We start from the raw sequence: 20,160 nt of genomic DNA, 5'->3' as shown, positions 1-20,160 counted from the left end.
AGGATGTTCTTTGAACAGGCTTTACTGCTGCTCTGATTCATGGAGCAGTTGAATTGCTGTCACCTAACAACTTTAGGGAAAATAGCACACTATCATGTAAGAGAGAAAAAAAAGTCAGGAGAGAAAAGTGAACTGCTGTGGTGATGAATAAAGCCTAAACAAATGTAAGCAGAGAAAGTGTAATTAATGCAGAGATGTCTAGGTGAATTTGCAAAAAGTTCTCTCTCCCTTTTTTTTTTTTTTTTGGGGGGGGGGGGAGAGAGGGAAGGGCAGGAAGATTGGATTGAATCCAATGGATTGAACTGAACTGCACTGAATCCAACCATTGTTGGGAAATCACTGATCTAGGTGAAAAACTTCTAAAGAAAAATATAAATCAAACTGTACCCAATTCTCAGTTTGCTCAAAGCTTTGAGACATACGGCTTTGTAATTAATGACTAAGTAGTTTCTTAATGGTTTACAAGCATGATATTATGTCTCAAGAAAGGGCTCTCCAACTTCTGGCCAACCAGAGGCCACATACGGCATGGGTTGCAGTATCAGGGGATGCACAAGATGCAGGTTACTGACCAAGTGCCACTTGCTGTACAGACAGCCCTCCCTGGCTTCTCCCCCAGCATGCAGATAGCCCAGTTCTCCCCTCCCTTCCCAGCCCAGTGTGGGCAATCTGCCCTCCCACACCGCAGCACAGGCAACCCAACTCCATCTGCCCCCACGCATGTGCGGGACCCTCCTCCCCTTCCAGCCACATGCCCACCTGAAGAGCAGGCAGCACAGCTCCTGCCTCTTGTGCAGCATGAGCAGTCCAGCTCCCTCCCACTGTGGCCTGCCTGCAGGAGCAGGGGCAGGGAGTAGAGGCCAGAGGAGGGCAAAGAGACTGAAGAACCTAGCTGCCATGGCAGAAGGGCAGACAGTGACAACTGTGGCAGGAGCCCACAGACTGCCTGCTACCCTTCTGGGAGCTGCACGCAGTCCACGGGCCACCAGTTGGACAGCCATGCCCTAAGAGACATTTCTAACTAGCAAATTATTTAGAAGGTGTAAAATAAAAGTGAAGGCATACACTTCTTTCATTATTTTCTATTCAATTACTAAATGAGGTTGTTGACCCAAACATGACAATAGACATGATTTTTAGTCAGGATCCTGTGCATGCTAAACAAAGAAAACTAATGACGACAGAGACACTTTTGAGGTGCTCTCTCTCTCTTCTCCCCCATCTCCTAAAAGCTCCTCTGCTGTTGAAAAATCTTCAAGAATTAAGCAGAGACAGGGAGAGTTTTGCTCATGCCATCAGGGTACATAGGGCTGCTTTAAAAGTTAAGAATAGGGCAAATGTGAAGCTAAAAAGAAACTGCAAGAGGTAATTCTATTATGGACAACACGAGTTATTTTTCAAGAGACAGGCAATACCTCCTAGATCCCTTAATTGTTGCATAAGTGAGGATAGCAATACAAAAAAAAAGACATGGCTAATGATGAGTCTAACCAAAGGAAGGTTAAGGTGTTTCCTAGAATAAGAATGGCCTCAAGTAATGTTAAAGCTGAAAGTTGTTTCTCTTCCTTCATCACAAAAAACACCAATGAACAAACAAACCCACCTCAACATACAGGTCTGCAAAAAGAACATTTAAGGCAGGGGTCAGCAACCTTTTATTATGCGAGCCACAGCTTGTGACCCAGCTGGCACCATAGGCCACCATTTCCCTCCAGCCACGCCAGGGATGCAGAGCACAGGCTGGAACAAGGAAGAGCAGCCTTCCACAGAGGCTTCAGCACCCGGCTGAAGCATCCAGAGGTGACTGGCAGGCCATTAGTGAAACCTGGACCGGATCAGACTGCTGGGGATTGATGTGCCTGCCCCTTAGTAAAGAACAGACCAGAGCAGACCTTCATGGGTCACATCCAAACTCTTTGCAGGCGAAATCTGGCCAGTAGGCTATAGGTTGTTAAACCATGACCTGAAACAGAAAAAACACAACTCTACTGCAAAACTGAAAGAGAAGTAAAGAAATGTTTGTGCTTCTATGACTGGACCAGTCAAAGAGCAACTAGAAAGGTATGTTTGCAGCCGAGACAGAAGGATATTAAAATCACTCTCAAAAGACAGACAGGGAACCCTTCCACATGAAAACCAACCAATCAAAAGCACAAGCCAAGCAGGATCCTTTCTGACATGAACAACATGGAGGGGGTTTTCCAAATTAATCATGAGACTTCCGACCGGGCAGATTCACTCATCCCAATCCAGTGAGCAAAACACACCATTCCAATCTATACATTTCCAAATTATATAATAAAAACTAATCTGACAGAAGGAAAGTGTTATTGGGAAATCCCATAACAAAGAACTGAATAAAGAAGTCTTATGAGAAGTAGAGAGCTGAGGTTCTACCAAGGGTCCCACAGAACACCGCAGGATTTGCTTTTAAATAGAACTTCAAATTCATTTACAAGAGAATTATTTCAGGATACTACAGGAGAGTTCTTACAGAGAAACTACTATCTTGGTGCTAAGCCAAGATCCTTTAGAGATGAGTAATGCAGTCCAATATTTTTTATTCAAATTTGCCAAAATATCAGCTAGAAGATGAAAGGTTATTTGTCTTGCAATAGCCCTGAAAACAAATTAGGCATGAAGTAATCATAGTAGGTTTGGAGGGGGTTTTGTTTTTTTAACTCATATAAGTTTTGTCCAAAAGAGCTTACATAGTATAAACCAGGGCTGGGGAATTATTTAGGGCAGAGAGCTGCTTAATGAGGTTTGGTAGGCTGTCAAGGGCTGTATGGGTAGCCCCGCCCCTTGACATGTGGCACATCCCTGGTCGACATTTTGGGACCAGAAGTCCCACCCCTAACCCCTGCCCTCTGCCACCAGAAATCCCTCCCCTTGCCCCTTGGAAATACTCTTTTGGGGGTAGGAGGGTTGCCATCTTAGAACCAGAAAAAAAAATAAATCATGCACTAAAAGTCAAACACCTATTGTAACACTTTAAAATTTTACTACAAAAAAAATTTGTCATGTGTACTGTATATAGAGGTGACTGCATAACAACTCAAAAATAAGTTCTTAGTCTTGTATATTGGGTGAGGGGGTCCCCCCCCCCCCCCCCACTCTTCCCACAGTGAAGCAACAGGTCAGGGCACTGGTGCCGGGTTCTGGCCAGCGCTGCACGTCACAGTGAGGAGTGCAGCACCCATCCAGCCATTTCTTTCCCCGGCACTTCCTGCACTCGCGGGGCACAGGATGAAAGGCCCCAAGCTCTGAAGCCGCTGTTTCCCCCACCCTAGCTTGCTCCAGTGCCTGAGGCTTCCTTCCTGTGCCCTGAAAGTACAGGGACCGCTGAGGGAAAACAGCCTGGATGGGGCTCCACTCCTTGCAGCACTGGCCAGAGCCAAGAACCAGGTACCAGCACCAAGCAGAGAGTCCCCCCACTCCCTGCTGCTGCTCCCCACTGCCTGCCAGGGCTGTGTGCCATGGGGGGTCCCCACACCCTTCCCACCCTCACTCACACCCTGACCAGCTGAGCTGTGCACTGTTGCCACCCCCTGGCAAGGGCTCCATGCTGCAGCCAGCCCCTAGCCCCATGCTCCTGCCCAGCTGCAGCCCCCCACCCCCAGCTTCCCTACCTGCTGCCTGGAGGGAGTGGCACACCAGGGAAGCCTGCAGCAGCAACCCTGCTCAAGCTAGTGGGCTAGCCCTTCCACCCATGAGGGTGGGAGCAAGACGTAATAAGATATGCTGGAGGCGGTTGTAGGCATCTTGCTTCCACCCTTGCAGGCGGAAGAATTGTGCCCTGCCCAGCCCATTGGGGAGGGAGGGGGACATGCCGTGGGCCAGATGAAAGTGTCTGGTGGGCCAAATTTGCCTTGTGAGCCATATTTTGCCGACCCCTGATATAAATAGTGTTCAGACTAAGTAAAAAGATTCTTCAGAGCTGTAAATGTGACATGTTAGCCCCTTGTTTGTCAGAAATGGCAACTTATTTTCCAAAACTCAGGATGGGTTTTAGAAATTATGTCAAAAACTGGTACAAGAACTGAAAAGTTACAGATAAATCACCCAGTCCCACAGTTTTTCCTAGATTTATAGTTAAAGCCATACTGGACCATTAAATCACTTGATCTTTCTTTATCCTATATCTGTGTTGCCCAGTCCATCTGGGGCCAGAGCTAGCTGGTGGTTCTAGTCTGACCCCCAGGGCACATGCAGTGAAGCCCCATACAGCAACTGGGAGGGGGGGTGGGGAAGGAGGCAGCCCAGCCCCAATCCAGCTCCATGGAGGGAAAGAAGGGGGTATGGCCTGGCTCCCATCCACTCCCGCAGGGGAAAGGGGTTATGACCCAGATCTGAGCACCCACGTGAGGTTTGGGAATTCGGCAGCAGGGGTACGATGGCCACATTAAATTGCCATTGCTCTCCAACTGCCAAATTTCCCAAACTGTGAAGACGCTTGTGGGCTAGATGCCATGGCTCTGCCAGCTGAATTTGGCCAGCAGGCCAGAGGTTGAGCACCCCTGCCCTAGATGATCAAAGTAATTCCATCTGGTTTTATAATCTAGACATCTAATCTGTCATATGAAACAAAAACCACAGAACTTCCTTGACTTTATTTTTGTTTGAATATTTTTCTAGAAATATTTCCAGTTAAATCATCATTAAAAACTGCCAGTTCTGTAGAATCACCACATGCCTTGACACCGGTCCAATGGTTAACTGTGCTCACTTAAAAATTATGCCAGATTTCTAGTATGAATTTATCTAGCTTCACTTCAGTTTATTTGACTAGTTCAGTTTAACGATTATTCCATTTACAGTTGGTACAGACCAGCAGATGCCAAAGACGAACACTGTTTGCTTCCTCCAATCTATGAATAAATCAGGGGCCACCCCTGCCCACCCCTCTGAAGCCTTCTCTGTCCCCGCTTCCTACCACCACTTACTCTCAGTTGAAGCTCTGGCTCCAGCCCGTGGGGCACCACGAGTTCTGTGCCCCAGGCTGGAGCCAGATCCACAACTGAAGGTAAATAGTAATAGAGGGGCAAGAGGTAGTGGGGCAGGCAGACAGCATGGGGCAAGTTGTTAGACTCTGCCACTGCCTGCCCCCCTGCTGCTGCTTTCTTCAGTGCAGCGCTAGAGGAGTATGGGATTAAATTTAAGACTACCCTCCAATAAATTAGATTCTATCCATCAAAGATTATATCAAACTTATAAAAAGTTCCACATGTAGATTCTAATTACTGGAGGGCTGTCCTAAATTCAAAGTAACCTTGGAAAAGAAAATAGAGTAGCTGTATTCAGTAAACACATTTTACAGCATTGCTCGTGCATTTAATTAAATTCCAAATTTCCAAAAGCAGTTTAACACAATGCATGAATGAAAACAGCAAAGGGAAAAGCCCAACTTGCTACATTCTAAACTTGAAATTTTATATTTTATCATCTAGGTTCTTAATTTTGGGGGGGGGGGAAGAGGGGGAAAGAGGTGGGTTTTTTGTTTTTACTGTTTTAAATCAATTTTATGGCTAAATAAAACATGCAAGAGACACAGTACAGACTCCTAGCCAACAGACAAGTACTAAAATTCAGTACTTCCTTTTCAACATCCATATTTACCTGTATTCAAGATAAGTTTTTTTCCCCTCCATTTAACAGAGGGAAGGAAAGCCCCTCATCTCAGATTCAAGCACTGGAGGTGGGTGGAACAAAACAGGGCTGCTGAAGCTCCGATTCCAAACCTGACCTGGGCTTGAGCTCAGGCTCAAAGTCTGAGCCGTTGCTACCCCTACTCTCCTGCAACCATCTCAGGCAAATACAGTATATTGAAATACAATTCAACTTCTCTTTAACTAAAAAGGGTACAAATGCAAAATAAGATCAACATTGATTTAAATAAAAAATTACTGGTATCACATACTGATCTCACAGTGAGTAGGAAATACTTATTTAAAAATGCATTAACTCTGCTATTGTATTTGCCATTTGCATGACAATCCGAGCCTGCTTTGACTTTCTCTGGATGGTTTGTTTTTTTTTTTAAATAAACTCCACCCATTTACTTTTACATCTAAAAGTTACAATGCTCCTAGATTAAAGATCAACTTCTGAAGAAAACCTTTTTACCCATTTCAGGTATTAAGGAAATAACTGCTCAGCTGTTCACCGATGATCATGAACAAAAAAGTGACAAGCAGGTTTGTTTTAAAAAATGTATCCTGGATAGACAGGCAAGTCTGAGTGGAAAGTCTCTCACATTTAGTTGAATACAAGATGAATAAATACAAAACAACCCCCCCCCCCCCCCAATCAGGTAGCCCCCTTTCCCTGCAGCCCCTTCCCCACTCCTTACTATCCCTGACCGCATGGAAGCGAGGAATCTGAAAACACTGACCTTGATGTAAACAGACCTGGAATAATTTGCAGCATATAGTACCCATAGACTTAGTTCATCCAAAATTAATGCATTTTACCTTTTTTGGAAACTGTTGTAAGTTTTAGCACAGAAACTCCATAAACACACTTCTAAACAGCACTTTTGCACCTACTATATAAACTATGCATGATATTAATCCAAAGCCAAAAGGCTCATAATACAAGGTCTTCATAAAGTCCTTGTACACAACCCAAGTTATTAAAGTTTAAAAGTGCACAAGGACTTTGTGAAGACCCTGTGTATTATATAAGTTCATTGGAGTTGGGTACAATTTCAATGTACAGGCAATTCCCACTTAAAACTGTTTTGCTTAGCGCTATTTTGCTATAACGCTCATTTTAAACTGATACCTAATTTCACTTAGTGCTCAATGATTTTTGTTATAACACTTGTGGTCATCATCTTGGGTCATTAAAAATGATTGCGATCACCATCTTGGATTGTCAAATACTTTAGGTTTTGCTTACCACTCAGTTTTTCAGGAACCAATTAAGAGTACTAAGCAGAGGTTGCCTATATTACAGCTGTCAGTAACACCAGTATCACAGTAGGTATGCACTTGGTATTTAGTACACATGGGTAGACTTAGAATTTTGAAAAGGGGGTGCAGAAGATAGTATATCACCACAAACAACAAAATTTTCAACTTAAAGAGAAACTAGAAGCTTTACTAATATGCTAGAGGACTAGCACTACATTATATCTCATCTAGCAAATAAATGCACATTCCAATAGTTAATTTGTTTTGCTTTGACTTTTATATTGAATAAAATTAAAAAAAAAAAAACTAAAACGAAAAACAAACCACCACCACACAAAAACACAACAAAAAACAGTCAAGACATTCAAAATATATCGTCTCATTAGTCCTGTAGTAGTTAGACCCTGCCGGCCTGTGCCCCGCTCTGGGCCCCACCAGTGCTGGCCCTGGGACATTGGTCCCAAGACATTGGGACGTTGGTCCCAAGATGGTGACCAGGGGGTGGGGCACGTGTCAAGGGGTGAGGCTACCCATGCAGCCCTTGACACCCTGCCAAAACTGGTTAAGTGGCCCTCTGCCCAAAATAATTGCCCACCCCTGTTCTAGTATGATAAGGAAATTTGTCATGGCAAGAAGGCCCTAGTGAGACCCCATGTGGAATAGATAATGGTCAATTACATTACAGCTGCCCATATCAAGAAGAACCAACTCAGAAACAGATACAGAACAGGGCTACCAAAAGGCTTCATTCCCCAAATGTATCCGATAAAAGCAGGGACCTGGCTTTTCCATTTGCTGCGGAAAAAACACAGATTCTCCCCTTGAAAGGGGGAGAAACGCAGGAAACCGTGGGTTTCCCCTCGCAGGCTGGCAGGGGGCACCACGTGCATGTGCATGCACACACGTATGGGCCAGCATAGCCAGGCAGGGATTTTTTATTGGAGAATTTGGGATTTTTAAAAACAGAAAAAACTATGATCCCTGCTTATGAGAAAGTTTGTACTGTTTAGCCTAGCAAAATAATGGCAAAAATAATAGAACTGCTCACACTAAAGGCATCAGTAGAGTAACAGCAGAGAGAGAACTATAAAACTTTAAGATACAAATGGCACAATAACATGGGTGTAAACTGTCCCCAAATACACTGCCCAAGACAGCGGAGATTTGTACTTTGTGACCCAACCGATTCCTTCCAGTCCTGTGTCCCTCTAAGTAAAGATAGGTACCTACACTAACTGTTCGCAGGATCAAGGCCTTGATTTTCAGTATTTTGGTTTCTGCCTATAGCACTTTGGTGAAACTCACTTTTACTTGGATTTCAAAAAAGCCTTTGATGTCCTCATGGAAAAAAAACTGGGTAGCTACAGCCTCAATAACCTTACAGTCTGATGGGTGGGGAAACCGGCTCCATGGTTAGACCCAGAGAGCGACTGTTGAAGGAATCGAGTCAACATGGCGCACGGTGACCAGTGGCATCCCCTGGGGTTCATGTCTCAGACCAGTACTCTTTAATATATTCATAAAGAATCTGGATTTGAGAGTCAGAAGCAGACTGGCTAAGTTTGCAGAGGACACCAAGTTACGGGGAAATGCAGTCGCTCTAGAGCAGAGCTTTCCAAACTTTTCACGTTGGTGACACACTTTTTAGACATGCATCATTTTGCGACACAGTAATTCAGTTCTGGGGGAGGGGCCAAGGGAAGCAGACACGAGTAAGGGAGCTCCGCGGTGCCCTTCCGCAAAATTTTCTGCATTTTGCGCGACGCACCTACACACTGCCGCAGACACACTAATGTGTCGCGGCACACAGTTTGGAAAGCTCTGCTCTAAAGGATAAGCTGGGGATTTAGGCCGACCTGAACAGGCTTGCAAGGTGGGCGGATAAAAACTTGATGACATTCAAACACGGAGAAATGCAAGGTGCTCCACCTTGGGAGAAAAAACCCACATCATACTTATAGGCTCGGCAGTGCTACACTCACTAGCACTACAACCAAAAGAGGCTTGGGGGTCATGACTGACCACAACCCGAATATGAGCCACCAATGTGATGCTGCAGCCAGCAAAGCAAATAAAACTCTGGCTTGCATCTACCAATGCATCTGAAGCAAGACCCAAGAAGTTATCCTCCTGCTTGACTCGGCCTTTGTGAGGCCATAGCTGGAGTACTGCATCCAATTCTGGGCTCCACACTTAACAAAAGATGCAAAGAAGCTTAAGAGAGTTCAGAGGAGATCCACGTGCATGATTAGATGTCAAGCGAGCAGGCCTTATCAGGAAAGGCTGAGAGGCACGGCACACTTCAGTCTGGAGAAGCAAAGGCTCAGGGACGACTTGGTGGCATCCAGTAAGTACATAAAGGGATGTGCATCAGGACCTCAGGGAACGTCTGTTCACCAGGACACTCCAAAGGAAGACAAGATCAAACTGTCACAAACTGCTAGAAGACCATTTTAGACTGGACATAGGGAACAACTTCTTTACTGACCGAGTCTCCAGACTCTGGAATAGACTTCCCCCAGAAGTAGTGCAAGCACCTTGGACAAGTTCAGGAAGTGTTTGGACGATTATCTTGCTGGGGTGATCTGACCCCAGCTGACTTCCTGCCCTTTGGGCAGGAGGCTGGACCCAATGATCCTGCAAGGTCCCTTCCAGCCCTAATGTCTACGAAATCAGTGGACAAAACCCCTTTGTATTTGAACCAAAATTTGCAATAAAGTCAATTGAAGATTAGTTTTTACAAAGTGTGAAGCTCAATTAAAACAATAAATATCAAGCCACATACAATTAGCATTTTACTGAGACAAAATTCCCTCTTTTTATATCAGGCCGATTTAAATCAGTTGTAAAATTAGTCTATCATGTACCAGAGTGAGTTTTAAATGGCAGCAGCTGTATGCAAATAACTTTATTGTTCTGATTAAGTCTGACCTTGTCAAAACGTTGAAAAGTTAAACAGATCTGCATCTGGACAACTGGTTCTATTTGCTTATCTCCAGGAATTCGGGTTTTTCCATTTGCCGTGGAAAACCTCAGATTTTCTCCTTCAAAAAGAGAATCTGTAACCTGAGGATAAAAAAAAAAAAAAAAGCCATGGGTTCCCCCTGGCAGGCTGACAGAGTTCCAGTCACGGGCAATCAAGCAGGGGGCACCACGTACATGTGCAAATGCATGTGGCCCAGGCAGCACGTAAGAGCTCCCACTGTTCCCCACAAGTCTATGGGGGGGTGGGGGGGCAGCAAATTGTGGCCCACACAGTGAAAAAGGAAGTGTGGCAGGGCTGGGGGCATTGCCAAGCCAGGGCTGGGAATGCACAGGTGTGGGGCCCAGCTGGGGGAGTGGAAGGGCACATCTGGGGGTGGCTGGTCCCCTGCCACTGAGTGCACTCCTGAGGAAAGGAGAATGGGAGGGGGGTACATGCCCCCCTAGATTTGTGCTTAGAGCAAGGGAGGATGAGGGCTTAGGGCTCCCTGTTCTGCTGCCTTCCCCCCACACCCCAAAGAGGCCTCCATGGGTTAGCGGGTAGGACACGGCACAGGAGGGCAGACAGGCTCAGTGCCACTGCTGCTGGGAAACCCGTACCAGCCACACAGTCATAGCAAGATGGCCCCTGCCTGCCCAGCAGCAGCAGGGGGCGGGGCACAATTTTGCACCACTGCCTGTGCTGTTGCTGGGCAGGCAGGGGCCATCTTGCCATGGCAGCCTGGCTGGTGCAGGGCTTCCAACAGCGGTGGTGGCAGGAGTGGCATCAAGCCTCTCCGCTGTCCCACGTTGGGTCTTGCCCGCGGGGCTGCTGAGGCCCCTAAGGGGAAGGCAGCAGGATGGGGAGCCCCGAGCACGCGGAAGGCAGTCTGCACAACAGCAGCTGGTCCTGTGCCCTGGGAAGCAAAGGGGGTAGGAGCTCTGATTTTCCTTTTTTTTTTTTTTTTTTTTAAATTAAGTGCCAAAAATATATAGAATTTATTTTACTATATTTGTTGAGGCTTCCAAATTGATTTTTTTTTAAAAATGAAACACCACTATAGGTATCAGTTAAACACAATGTTTCATTGATATGTTTACAATTTTAAATCAATCAATCACAGAAAAAAATGGATTTGGGGGTTCTTCCATCAGAGAATTTTAGATTTTTTTTTTTAAATCTGAAAATTTGCAATTTTTAAAACAGAAAGCCAGGATCCTTGCTTATCTCTCAGGAAAAAAAAAACAAAAAACCAATACCACCACCACCTAATCACATTTACAGAAATTTTAGATGTGGCCACATACAATACTTCTGTTACCTCAGAGCCAGACACAACACAGCAGAACTGAGAAGGAACCATGGGACAGAAAAACCACTTCTTGCTTACCTCCTACTTCAACAATGAGAAAATTATGCAACTATATTCCAGCAATGATACAGCTGAATGGGCTACAGCAATGACAAAGCTTACTGTGAACATGATCCAAGCAGTTTTGGCTATGACAACGAGACAAACTGCTCTGAGCATGTTGTAGATGCATTTCTTGACAGTGAAGACATTTGACTGACAGAGCTAACTGTATACAATGGATAAAATTTAGCAGGCTTAACAATGAAATCAGTTTCAATGCATAATTGCTCTCTGACCAAACACTCCAATTTGTTAACTAATTAATTAGTTAAGGTTTTGCAGTGTTTGTTTTTGGAGTTTTTTTTGTTTTGTTTTTAAATCAACTCCTATTTTTCTTATAGAAAGGAGGTTAATGAACTGTGAAAATTGTTAAATTTAGCAATTCTGTGTTAGTTTAAATACAGAAATCCCTGACAGCAAAATATGCTGAGTAAAGTCAAACAAAGCAGATGCTGTTTTAGAGAACATCTTCAGGAGGACTCATCTGTTCAGTCTTATAAAAACTACTTACTAAAGCTTCATCAAGACTTACAAAACTACAGAAACTCTGCCCAAACTGAAGTCATTGCTCTCAGACATGGGCTTATAGAAGGTTTTCTGAAGGACCCACAGATTATAAAAACTTTACTATGCATCTTGATAAAATACAGAAATAAGCAACTTGAGTTCATGGTTCTACGGCGTGTTCCAACTCTTGCAGAAGTACATTGCTGCCAATACGTGAAAGAACCACCTTGGTTTAGTGTTCTGGTATAACAGACAAAGGTTCGTTTCTGAACTACCATTAGCTTTGTTCCAAGAGTATATGTCCATCCACACAAATCCACTAAACTGCAAGGTAAGGCAACCTTCACCTCCAGTTTACCTCAATTCCCACAGCTTGCCACTTGAAATGTCATAATACCCAGGTACTATAAAGCTTCAGAATAAACTTCTTTTAATTTTTAACATAACCAACCACAAAAGCATAGCAATTCCTCATAGCCATGTGTATTTAACAGCCTTAACCTCTGGAAACATCAGAAAATAGGTGTCCAAAAGAAGACTGAGATCACAGCAAAGAAGCAACTCATTATGAGCTCCAGGTACAAAAAAGTGGCAAAAGGACTAGTATAATTTGGATAAATAAAAGAGAAAGGAAGTAATGAATAGAAGCAAGGGGGAGATTTTATCCTGCATTTGTGCCTCTGGTGATACTGAAATACTGTGTCATGTTCTGCTGTCAAAATTTAGAAAAGGATATTGAACAAATGCAGAGACTACAGAACAAGCAACTCAAAAACCCATTCAAAGGCCAGAAAAAGTGTTATATACAGTGAGACTCAAAAGATAAACCTATTTAGTTGATCACAAAGAAAACTGAGATGTGGCTTGATTGCTGCCAACAAGAATCTTTGCAAGAAGAAAACACTAGATTTCAAAGGGTTCAGAAACATACTGAAAAATAAAAAAAAAAAAAGTGTCACATGCAGCCTGTGGGGTCCAAGAGGGGCGACAGCAATGAGGGGTGGGTCCCACCACCAAATTCTGGTGGATGGCACCCAGTTAAGGACACCTTGGTAGTAGAGGGGTGCAGGACAGCTACATTAACCCCTGCAGATCCCCAACTGCTCCTTTTGCTGGCAGAGGTGCATTCCAATCTGGACTGCACTGAAATGGAGTGGCTTGTAACAAGGCTATCCATCTGAGGACCCACAAGGGGTTAAGTTACAGCCCCCAGGCTCTCATTCAGCTGCCGCTCCCCATATTGCTCTAGCTCCTCAACAGTGCGTGGGCACGTACTGCAGGAGAGGGACAAGGATCATGTTTGCACACCTGTGTTTTGCAGTAGAGGAGGGGCAGGGGTAACTGTACATGTGCACCCACGTATTACAGAGGAGACAAGGGGAGAGGGCAGGGTGACACCAAGTGCAGCAGTAGTAAAGGTGCCAGCACAACCATGTGGTGTAGCAGGGAGGATTGAGGGAGGGGGAAGGGAGAACAAAAAGGGAAGTGTTCTACAGAGCCCAGTGACCCATGGCTCTCAGCCCCTGCTGACATGGTCTCTAGGGGCTTGAAAGTTAGGCAGTCCTAGCCTGTGATATATAAAGAGGTCAAACTAAACAGTCTCTTGTGGCTTTAAAGTAATAATCTGTAAAAATTTTGACTCCACACTGGCAGATAACTTTACAGGTTCTACCACAAAGTGTACCGTATTTACTTGCCTCCCATGTGTACCTCTTCCCAAAACAATCCCCTCTCCAAAAATTAGGGTACATTTCTTTAGTGGAAAAGCTGACTTTCCTTCACTGGAACAGAAGGATGGAGACTGCTGCAAGATGGCTGCCTTTTTTCCCCCTCAAACAGGAGAGGAGTCCAGTATTAACCTTTTCACAGTTACTCTTTAATGGGCTGCAGGTTTTGGCTGAGCAACCAAACTGTTGCCAATTTGAGAGTGCTACAGAAGAATTAACACCAGATTCCATCCCACCTGCTTGTGGACCTAGAAAGAAGCTGGCAGCCATCTTACAGAACTGCCTCTATGACAAAGCCAGCTGGTCCAGCCATCTGAGACCCATGATGCACGTGGGGCAGATCTAGGAGCAGGTGGAAAGGTGTCATGTGTAGCAGGTCCTGGACTGGCTGGAGTGAGCGCCATGCATGGTATGCATCCCAGAGCATGCACCACATGTGGTGCAATCCTGCCAAGGTGGCCACTGCATGCAGCATGACTGCTACTCCAGCTGGACTGTGCCACATGCAGCACCCGTTCTGGCCACCCCAGGATCCCTGTCACATAATGCAAGTCTCAGATAACTGGACTGCCCACAGAATTAGATATGCTGAGGGAAAGGGAGAGGGTCTGGGGGCCTGATCCAGCACGCTGACTGGCCCTTCACAACAGGCACACGGTGTGCCCTGTGTTAGTCTGATCAGCCCCCTGGGCTGTGTGTTTGACATCCCTGGTTTAAAGAATAGTGGGATAAGGAGTTGAGGGCTATAAAGTCAAATCCAGGCTGTACACAGAATAGCATGGGGAAAAACCCAGTTTGGTGCAATAGCTTCCTAGGTCTCGCTGCATAATTGTCCCCAAGGACATTTCTTAGTCCGAATCCTGGTTCGGAGCTGCCCAGATTCCTTGCCCTCTCCTAAAATAAAGCAAACAACAAAAGCTTAATTGCTGATGAGGGAAAGAAGACAGGCTAGACATTAAGGTGGGGTGAGTAACAGAAGTATCAGCAGAAAGCTTCATTAGACAACCTAATGCTCTTCCCTCCAATTTCTCAGGGAAGTCTTTACCCTGGCCAAAAAAAAAAGTTCCAATTCAATCAGATCTGAAAGACCTGAACTTCCATTTGACTAGATCCGCTCGAGGAAAAGTTCATTCTGTAGAAGAGCTGTTGGCTACAATTAGTCGTCAGTTCTCTACCCTTTCTGCCTGATCACTAGTGGTAGATGGGATGTGGCAGGAAATTAAAAAGGAGAGCTGTGGCTGAAGACACTTCAGGACCAGATCCAATAGCTCTGCTAGAGTGGTATCTTCTCACTCCGGCAATCCTGTTTGGGGGGGTGCAAAGGGGGAAGAGACAAAAAAGAGAAGGAGAAAAGGAGACTACAGACTAAGGAACAGAGCTGGCCACTAAGCCTCTTCACTTCTACTTCTGCACAGCCATGGTGCCTATACTATATTCCTATTCCCAGACAGATGCTTTACTTTCAATTCACAACCACCAAGCCTTTCTCCATCCACAATAACATTGAATAAGGGAAAGGAAGGATCATTCCATTAGCTTCTCTGTGTGATGTGTTGTGATGAACAGAAAAAACAAAAAAAACCCCACACACCTTGTATTTAACTGAAAAAACTGTCAGGTGCCCACGCAAGTTACAGAAAACTTGCATGAAGTTTGGACTGCGAGTGAAATTTTGACTTTCAACTAGGACACTGTAGCCAAAGGGAGATTTTTGGAACAAGAAATTCTGCAAAGAAATATTGGTCATGGAACTATAGAAAATTCATTTATCATCTGTATTACAAATGACAACATTCAGACCAAAAGTAGGCAGGCAAGGTTTTTTGGGTAGATATGATATTTTTTAATTAGACCAACTAAATAAGTGGAAAAAGGTTGTTTGCGTCCAAAAGCTTACAAAGACCTTTTCTTCAGGCATTGGGAACAAAAATAAGTCACTGAAATGTATAATACAGATTTTGGTCTCCCTTTACATACAAGTCTCAATGCAATTCATTACACAGCTATCAATGCATCTATATTCTACACTTTTCTCAGAGTCCTCCATTCTTTCCATGTTGCTCATCTTAGACTCCAATGCAAAGCCTGCTTTGCCATAGACATCCTTTGTGACGATAAGCAAGTTTAGTCACTTAGTCCAAGTCTCCAGGCCTCAGCCCCCTTTACTGTATCCCTGTTTTACTATGTTATAGGCTACTGGAAGTTAAAATACACCAAGTCACACCAGAACAACGGAGATCATGCAAAAACCAATGTAGTGCCATGAATATGCCTCTGGGACTCAGGAGAGTTGGATTATAATTCTTACCAATGTCAGTGACTTCAGGACAGGTCACTTCACCTTTCTGTCAGTCTCTCTTCCCACCTTTCATCTATAGATTGCTAGTTTAGACTTCAGGGCATACACTCTCTGTACATGACATGCTTCTAATTTTGTCTGAAGACTCCACTGATGCTCCTAATATGTGTATTAGGTGGTGGTCTAAAGTTCTTTTAGTTGAACAAGTGTCAGGAAAAAAAAAATCCAAGTGGGAAATACTAAATTGTGAAAAAAAAATTCTCTGAAGGAAAGTACAATAGTTAAATCTGGCCAAATGCTTTGAAAAAAAAAAAAAAAAAAAAAAAAATCTAGGGAATTAACTCTGTAATAACCAATAGTCACTGAAATCCAGAAAGGTCTCTGCCACCCCAGACAAAGAATGCCTTTGAAAGCTTGTCTAACTTTATCCCAACTACACAGTTGGTCCAATAAAAGATATCATCCTAAGAAATGCTTGCTTCTCTCAAATTTCTAGGCCATCACACCTAGAACTTTACTTTTACACTATCCCTTATTAAAATTGTCATCCTTTTTTGTCCTATTTAAAAATATCAGCATGGTCAAATGCCCTTTTCACAGCAGGATGGACAAGAGGTGTACCAGGAAAAGATTTACTTTTGATATGGTGATGTTTTCAAGATTATAAAGGTGGTTAAGGCAATGCATTAGGACAAGACACACACAGATATACCATATCTACTCGATTCTAAGACAACCCCCCACCATTTAAGTGGGGGGGGGGGGCAAGCCCCTCATCTTAGAATTGAGTACAAGGGCAGTGGGCAAGCAGCTGCTGGGGCTCAGGTTCTATCTAGCCCCTACACAGGGTAAGGGCTGTAGCTATAGCTGCTGCCTGCCCCCTACCTCTGCCACTGCCTCTGTATCCTGCCATCTCCCTGTCCAGCATCTCCCCACCCACACAGCCTCTGTTCCCCATCTTGTCCCTCTCCCTCCCCCCGCTCCTACCCTTGCTCCGCACCACCAGGCTACAGTCATGTTGCAGCCTGGGGCATTAAGCATTAGGCCTGTGCAAAGCAGCAAGTATTTGTTTCAGATTTGACCGATTTGGAAGGACAGCAATTCGATGTGGTAATTCAAATCACTGTCCCAACTTGATTTGGCCAATACACATCCGAAGATTCGGCACTAATTTGGAGATTCGGCCATAGACTAAACAAGCAGCAGTCCTCACCACACTGGACACAGTTGCCTCCATCTGGTAAGTCTGTTGTGGTGGGCAGAGGGGAACAGATCAGTGCCCCCACAGTGAGGGAAGGATCGGGGCTGGGGCTCAGACAAGCTGCCCAGCTCGGGGGAGGCGCGGCATAAAGGACTCAGGGATGGGGGCTCCCGCCACTGTGTGGCGCCGCCGCTGGTGCGCATGAGAGCAGGCGTGTGCCCCCAGATCTGCATGAGGTGGGCTAGGCCGGGCACTGGGAGGCTAGTCCCAGCTACCCAATGCTGGGCTGCGTTCCATGGGGTAGGTACAGCCAGGGCTGCGCTCTGGGCAGCTAGCCCCAGCCGCAGCCCACAGCGCAGCCTTGGCTCCGCCCACCCCACAGAGCACAGTGGAGTGGAGGGAGGGCATAGCACCTGCTCCCAGTGCTTTCCACCGCCTGTCCAGAGTGCAGCCCCCACCTTCTGAGTCCTGCACCCTGCCTGCCCTGGCTGGGCAAGTTGTCCCAGCCCCAGCCCAATCCTTCCTTCACTGTGGGGGTGCTGATCTGACCCCCTCCCCACACCCATTCCCTCCCCCTTCCGCCCACTACAGACTTACCAGCTGGAGGCAGCCGTGTCCAGTGTGATGAGGACTGCTGCCTGTTTAGTCTACGGCCGAAACTCCAAATTGGTGCCAAGTCTTTTCCAAATTGATTTGGAGGCTTCCGATTCAATTCGGACCTTTTAAATTGACCTCCTGATTTGATTTGGTTTCAGAGATTCAGCCGCGAAATCTCCTCCGAATTGAATCGGCTACCAACACCTCGCACAGCCCTTAGTATAGCCCAAGCCTGGCCTTGCAGCAGCAGCAGCACACAGCTGCTACAGAAGCAGTACTGAGCTGAAGCTGTGCTCCATATCCCAGGCGAGAAAGGGGGTGAAGCCTGCCAGTGTGGAGCAAGGATGAGAGAGGGGATGGGGTAAGCTGCTTGAGCTCCTGACACCATCTGCCTGCCTCTATAGGGTGGTAAATTCAGGGCAACCCCTGCCCCATATCATATTCTATACATGGAAACTATAGAAGTTATAATTTTCCCCATGTATAGAACCTAATTATTGGGGGGCCATTTTAAATTCAGGGTAGTCTTAGCTTTGAGTAGATATGGTAAGCCCAATTCTGCCAAATACTTCCACTGTAACCCAAGGCAAGTCTCAATCACCTACTTTGGTATTTTATCCCATTTTTCTGTTCCCAGTCTGATCTGTTTGGAACAATGGTGCTCAGCCCCCAGCCCACAGAACTGGGCAATATGACCCACAAGGCACCCCCCTGGTCTGAAACTGATTGCTTGGGAGCAGTAACACCATTAATTCCTGCTCCCCTGATGAGGATGCTTCTTGCGTTTCTGGACCACACTTGACCGTTTTGTTACACATGCTTGGGCTTGTTTATTGTACTTTGCATGATCTTTCATTGTATACATGCCTCTGAGCAGTGAGCACTGCAGCAGGGATTGCATAGTTTGAGGCTCTGTGCTGCAGCCACAGGTGGTTGAAACAATGGGTATAGCCCCACCTATTAATTAGTTCCTTGGAGCATCCAACTTGAGGTGGTTGAGACATCTTCACCTTAAACACCTTTGTTCCCCTGCTACCAAATTTCCACACCTGAGGCAGCCCATGGTCTGGGCAATATGGACCTGCATGCCACAAGGTGTGCAGAGCAGCACAGGGCTGATCTGGGTAGGCAGTGGGTCATTGGACTCAATCCTAGTATACAAGGCTGGGCTGAAGCAGTCAAGGACCCAAACTGGGGTGCACAAAAGGCCAGATAAGGGCAGCTTGGAGCCCAAACCAGGCAGAGCTCAGAGTGGGGTCTGATCCAGGTCAGGGAAGGGCCGGGCTGAGGCAGCACAGGACACAACCAGAGCACGCAGGGCCAGGTGAACAGTGTGGGATGCTATCTAGGCAGGGGTGGCAGCAGTCAGAGGCAGTTCAGGGCTATATCAAGACAGCATAGGGCCTGACTGGGGTATGCAGAGCCAGGTGAGGGAAGTGCAGGCCTGATTCAGGCAGGGATGATTGGGGGGGGGGGGGGGGGGCGCAGCAGCATTGGGCAGAGGTAGCACAGGGCCCAAATCATAGTATACAGGGCGAGATCCCAGTGCAGGGCTTTGTGTAGAGCAGTGGTCTCCAACATTTTTAAAGTAGATCACCTTTGGCATTTAAAAGCAACCCAAGATGTACTGTGTGCCACCGCCACCCCACCCCCAGCATGCAAGTGTCTGGAGAGAGAAGGGGGGAGGGGCAGATTGAGGCAGAAAAATATGTATATTTGGGAACGCACCTGCCCAGCAGGCAAGTCCCACCAGGCTGGGGTCCCCACGCACCTTACCCCTACTCCTGCCTCTGCAGCACTGTCCCTCACTGCAGGGGCCTCAATCTAGCCCTCACCCCTTCCATCCCCCCATGGACTGACTTGCTGAGCTAGGACTCGTGCATGCACACAAGCACTCAGCCCCCCCACCTCTGCCTCGGATTGACTCCCAAGAGGCTTCCAGACCTACTGCAAGAGGCTTCGAAATCTACCAATGGATCAAGATCCACTAGTTGGTGACTACTGGTGTAGAGGGAGCACTGCACCCAATTCAGCCTTTGGACTGGCCCCATGCTACTCAGTCCACAAGGCTAAAAAAAAAAAAAGAGTACCACTGGTTCAGTGTCAGCTCTTCAGTGCTGGGACTATCTTCCTCTGTTTCTATAACACCTCATATAAAAAAAAAAGGCCTGATATTGGTTGGTGCTCCCCTAGAAATTACAGTAACTGCTCTGGTAAACATTAGGGGTACACTGATAAGAGATTTTTTGGGCTGACACCAATGGCCAATTTTTAAACAAGCCATATTGACTGATGCTGATCCAACTGATGATATGCAACTGAGCAGCTTGGAGAGCAGCACTGGCTGGCAAGTCTGTTGTCGGGGAAGGGGAGGAAGGAAGGGGCATGGAAGGTGGCAGACTAAGGCCCCTTGCAGTGAGGGAGGGAAGGAGTGGGGCAGGTACTACTCAGCCAGGACGGGGAGCAGGACAGAGCTGCGAGCAGCTTGTCTGGGAGGTGTGGGCATGAGGGGGTGGCTTCTGCTGCTGTGTGCACC

The 20,160-nt window shown here is 46.1% G+C and overlaps 1 protein-coding gene across 3 annotated transcripts in view; it reads right to left on the bottom strand.

Moving 5' to 3' along the window:
- The window catches only part of FAM193A (family with sequence similarity 193 member A), a 152,256-nt gene that overhangs the window by 114,992 nt on the left and 17,104 nt on the right, over positions 1–20,160 (bottom strand). The gene's annotated exons all lie outside the window — the stretch shown is intronic.

This window comes from Alligator mississippiensis, chromosome 2, assembly GCF_030867095.1.
Source record: "Alligator mississippiensis isolate rAllMis1 chromosome 2, rAllMis1, whole genome shotgun sequence".
NCBI lineage: Eukaryota > Metazoa > Chordata > Crocodylia > Alligatoridae > Alligator > Alligator mississippiensis.
Note: the sequence above shows the minus strand (reverse complement) of the source record. Positions and strands in the feature narration are given on the sequence as shown.